Here is a 6,000-nt window from a genome sequence, read left to right as displayed (position 1 = left end):
GGGAAGACTGGAGGTACAGTTTGGGGATTCAGATTTGGACATGTTACGTCTGAAATGTTTATTAGAGATCCAAATGAAGATGTTCGGCAGACTGCCCTATCTAAAACGGCCCACAGTACTTAGAACTACAATGTAAGTTTCATTAAGTTAGGGACTAATTCACTACTGTATCTCCAACGCCCAGTACGCAGTAGATTCTCAAATGTGTATTTGTTGAATGAGTCTCTGTAAACTACCTAGGCCTGAACATTTGATGATGGATGTTATTGAATGCACCTGGGCTAAGACAGGCCCCAAACCCATTTTCATTCTTTATGGAAGTGGTTCCCAAACTTTTCTGCACATTGGCAGCACCTGGGGAGCTTCAAATGTACTGATGCCTTGATCCCACCTCCTGAGAGTGTGTTTTAATTGGTCTGGGGTGTGATCTGGGTTTTGGGATTTTTTAAAAGCTCCCTAGGTGATTGCCATGTGCAGGTAAGTTTGGAACCACTGCACTACTGAGTTTTCAATTATAAAAAATCTTTGTTAAAGTGCATGATCATTATTACTCCAATAGGTGTCAATTATAAAGAAAATAAAAATCTTCCTGGGATTTCATTTCCTTCAGTTAAGTTTCCTCTCCTTTGCCTGGATCAACTATCCATGGTTCTTCCTCTTCTTCCTGATCTCAATGATCATGCCAGGGCTTATACAAGATCACCCGTTTCACAAATATCGGTCTGTTTTCAGCAACGAGGTCTGGGATTCTAAGCCAAATTTAATCCATGAAAATGTGGAGGTGTCTGGTAGGCTTCCCCTACAATAAATCCTGTCAATTGCGCTCTCCTACTTTTCAAATCCATCTCTTCCTCCATCCTCTCTTTGGCCATGCCCTAAACACTTCTTACCTAGACTGCTGGCCTGGTCTCCCTGCTGGTCAATCTCCAGCTTCACCTCACACTATTACCAAAGTGATCTTCTAAAACCCCAAATCAATCAGATCATCTAACTTCCAAGACTCCCTAACAGTCTCTTTAGTATTTAGTGTCCTTCATAGAGGTCCCTATTTACCTCATCTAGCTATGTGAGCTTGGACAAATTCTCTAAGGTCTCTGCCTCAGTCTTCTCATCTGTAAAATGGTGACAATAATGGTTCTAGATGATAATATACCTACAGCACTTAGAACTGTGTCTGGAACATATTAAGTGCTGTTATGAGTTAGTTAAGCTATTCCTCGAACACTCCTTCCACTGTAACACTTATGGCTAAAATAGGTTCCAACCATCACCATCACCATCTTTGGAAGGTAGAATAAGACCTGAATCAGAAATCTGACTCCATTACTTTCTAGTTACAAGGTCTTGGGCAAGTTACTTAACATCTCAAATATAAAACAGGGATCATAATATTTATAGTTAAAAGGCTGTTAGGATACAGAGTGGGTTGTTGTGAAGTTACAGCAGGTTCTCAGGTGTTTTCTCCCCTTAGCTCTGCTTGGTGAAATATTATTCAGCCTACAAAGAATGCCCTTCTTTGAGGTCATTTCTCAAAGAAGCAGTTCCTCTGGCTCACTATCACTACCATCCACTCCATAATTTCCCTTTTGGAGTTTCCATATACCTTACACTAGAACATAGCTCACTGGGCTGGTTATTCAGATTTGTCTTTCCCATTTCCCACCCTGAGAGCTTCTAGAGAGAGGGCTTGTTATTTCACTGACCTTCAACCCTAATGACCAGCACAGACAGGGGCTTAAAATTCATCAGTTGAGTGAATGAGTAAAACTACTCAAGGCCCAGTGAAAATGGTGTCTAGAACCACTCAGGCCATTCTGTTACATTCTGAGGTTCCACAGAACAGTCTTCATACTTCTGTAATATATTGCTTTGTATTCGTTATTTATCTATTTGTCCTATTTTCTCCATTAGACTGTGAACTGCTAGTATTATTTACACCCTCATCTCTATACTGAATACTCTATACTGAATGAACAAAGTGACTGACTGAATTGAGGACTATTTCAACCTCCCTGGCCTATTCATTTCTTTCAGATCCTTCCCAGTGATGAATGCAAGAGGCAGGTGATTGTTTAAATCTTAAGGAGTAACCTGGTAGCTTAGTTAAACCAAAAAATTTACCAAGGAAGTCAAGATAACTAAAATGCACTATAAACTTAATATTGACACTAAACAAACAACTTTTAAGGTGGACAAATAATTTTATTTTGTGCATGCAAATACATGTCAAGTACTGCAAACTTTTTCCATCAATTTTCTCTCAAACACTGAAAATCATGATGCTCTATTCTGTGAACAGCCAAAGCTAATATCTCTTCACTTCAGTGCTACAGCAAAAACACACAGAATTCACTCTTTGCTATTCACTATCATCACAACCCTCATTGTTCCATCTCTGCCCTCCCCCCATATACAGGCCTTATGAATCCTAGCCTTCCCCCATTTAATCCTATTCCTATAGCACAAAGGGAAACATTACAATTTGGAAATTCAAATTGAAATAAATGGAATAGAATTTATTCCCATATATATTCCCCGTTTCATTGTACAGAATTATTTTAAATTATAGTTTTAAATAGAAGCTGAGTATATGCCTTAAAAATGAGCATTAAATCCATCTTAGAGATGGTGCCTGCTTTTTACATGATGGGTGTACACCATCTTTAATTTCATTTACATTTCAATCGAACAATAGATTTGCAAAGAAAATGTCTAATACAGACGTAAAAATATTCACACTAGAGCTTCACAATCGGTTGTACAATTGACAAACAGGCCTCTTTTCCCAAACTTTCCAGCTAAGCAAATTTATAAAAATGTAATCAATGCAACAAGAAAAACATTTCTCTTTCACTTCCAGGGAAAAGAATATGCAATAAACAGTATAAATGCAGACAGCAGTTGCTGCAAGCTAACCACGATACTCCCAAGTGGCTGTACAGTGGATATGTGCAGTACAAATAAAAGCCACATGTGTTGTATCACAACTACAGTATAATTGTTTGCCCAGCTAAGAGAATGCATGCACTTCCATGCCTTGGGTTATAAAGTGAGGCCTAATTCTTGACAGATTGATGGAATATATGCAAATGACCTTGGCTTTTGGCAGTACTAAGTGCAGCCAGTGTCTGTGTTCCACTGGTTTAAGGATATTTAAATTTTTTTATTTAAAAAAAGAAAAAAACTGCCAATTTCAGACTTGGGGGAATAACTGCTCTTGGAGTAAAAACAGGACTCCACTCAAATGTGGGGTGTTCTGATTGGTGGCCTTGACTCCTTGTATTCCCTTGCCAGCAAAGGGATACAAAGAAACCACTACTATAAAGGAGTAACTAGCAAATTTATTCAATTTACCCAGAAAATGAGATACTCCTTGAGCATGTTCATTTGTGTTCTGCTTGCAGAAGGGGTTCTTATGTAGAAGGAGTTACAGTAAGTGATCCCATTAACACTCTTCATTCACTAAAACACAGGGAAAGTTCTTCCAGTAAACTAATGCATAGTTGCAATGCAACTTTCCCCTTGAATGATTAGTCACCAATACTGGTGACAGTCTGCTCAGAAAATGACTCTAAAAGCTAGGGAAGAAATATTCAAAGTTGAAATCACATGCTGAATCTGATCATTACAAACGCCACCCCTGTTAACAAGACAACATAGGCTTTAACATCTAAAATGCAAAAGCAAGCTAGATGGTTTTTAAAACAATGTTTTCAAATGTTTAAATGATCCCATTTTAAATTCCTACAAATCACTGTGCATCCAGTAATTTTCTCAAGGCAGCATATAAAATTGGGATGTGCTTTATAAACTTAGAATCAACTTGAAACTTGAGTGAAAGTGACCAGATCCATACAAATGGAAAATTTCAGTTCTCGTATAGGTTTCTTTTACTATTCTCTTGTGAGAGTAAACAGTTACTAGGAAAAACATCAGTGCCACTGACCCACTGAAGTACCTTCTCTTGAAAATTACGATGCACAACTTTCATGCATGAGGCTGGTTTACTAGATGGTATTGAAAGTAAGTCATGGAAGGAAAGGCAAAGGAATCTGCTTTGTTCAGTTACCAACTAGATGACATACTTAAGTAACTTTCTCAGGATTCATAAGATGAAATGAGACCACAAAGAAAGAACTACTGATGCTACATCATAGTATCTGAATGAGGTACATGGTCTTCAGAATGGGACTTAGAAATTTTTAAAAACACAAAAAGTGAGAACAAAACAAAAACCTCACCATTTTCCCGCTTTCCAGACCTCGGATTACTTTTTCCTTATTAGACCATACACCACATATTCAGTCTAGTTGACAACATTACAAACTTCCTCTCCTATTGCTTTATATCCTTTGACTTCAAACATATGTGCATCACAACATGTTGGTAAAGGGTCAAATGACAGGGAATGCCCCCTATTTTAAAAAGTCACATTCTAGGTCCGATCTGTAATTTTTTCCTCTATGATAGCATTAGGTACCTTTCACAAGACGGATCAGATAAACTGCTCTTCCTTCTCAAGTGGCAGAGAACCAATGTCTTTATTTCACATCCAACACACCATGAGAAACAGAAGATGATCACTACATAAAGGATGCAATACCGAATAATCCCAACATAGAAACAATTCCTATGTTGTTAGTGAGGAAGAGAGTAAGTTTTTAAGAACAGGGAGTTACTGTTTTATGGGATCACCTGCTGCAAGACAAGCATTATTTTAATATAAATGTTCTGAGACATACCAATAAGTTGGCAGGTATATACATACACTGATGCAAATGTAATTTCACTGGACAAGTAGGCAAACACCTAAGCAGTTTATCCCAACCCCCTCCAGCAGAGCACAACCAAGTTTCAAAACTTCAATTTTAAAATTAAAAAGATAAGGTTAAATACACAAGATCAATTTATGTAGTATATATTCACCCTCAGAACGTGCTGAAGATGTTTTGCGTAGTTCTGTTGCACAGAGGGTTCTTTCCCTGAGGGCACATAAGGAGCTCTCAAACTGTTAATAGGTCTCTATTTTGTAACAAAATAGCAATTTTAAAATCTTAAAAAAAAATACATTACCTTCAACATGGAAGATCTCACTATTTAAATATCCATGAAATAGACATACTGGTTTGCATATCCTTTTTTGGAAATACAAACAGCAAATAAAGTACATTGGAAGCATTTCAAATGTAATAAGCGCATATTTATAGAAAGGTTCTGATATAAATTATATAACAATCACGTTCCTGTAATATCCTAGGCTAATTTATAATGTCGGAAATAAGTTAATGTAACATGGTTTAAAACTCTTGTTCCTATTCATTTCAGGTTACAGAGTGAAATAAATAAAATGTCTTTGTAGGGATGGGGGCACTGGCCATGGCAAAAAGGTACAGTACTAACCAAGGAAACTAAGTCAAGGCTACTGTGCTGTTATGCTACAAACAAACATCTTCATACATTTGAGTATTAAATAAATGTGTAAGATCTTCCATACTGACACCAGAATATCAAAACTACCCCTTTGTTTCTCAGGTATATTTACAACTTATCAGTCACCTTATGAGCATGTTCATTAAGACAGGTATCAAACACCAGTATTTACTCATTCTGATCAAGAAATTTCAGGGAAATGTCAACCCTCCCGCCCCTGGAAATGTGCACAAAACTTTTTATCAAAATCTTATCTGATACAATGCTGTGGTTTTGTAAAACAACTAAATAGCTCAGACGACCAATAACATGATCCTGTTTAAGCATCTTGCTAGCAGGAAAAGCCCTTACATACAGTACACCTGGTGAAAGATCAGCTTGGCTTAAAATATTCCAGTACAATTTTCAGAGTAAACAACTTCACAGAAGTTAATTAAAAATAATAATAAAAGTCAAACTAATCTTAAAGAAATGGGGGGGAAAACAAAGACACAAACTATAGGTAAGATCACCCAGAAGGAATGCCCGGCTTTTGTTTTCAAATGTTGACTGAAATTTAGGTTTCAATAA

Source organism: Eschrichtius robustus, chromosome 10 (genome assembly GCF_028021215.1).
Source record: "Eschrichtius robustus isolate mEscRob2 chromosome 10, mEscRob2.pri, whole genome shotgun sequence".
Classification (NCBI taxonomy): domain Eukaryota; kingdom Metazoa; phylum Chordata; class Mammalia; order Artiodactyla; family Eschrichtiidae; genus Eschrichtius; species Eschrichtius robustus.
Note: the sequence above shows the minus strand (reverse complement) of the source record.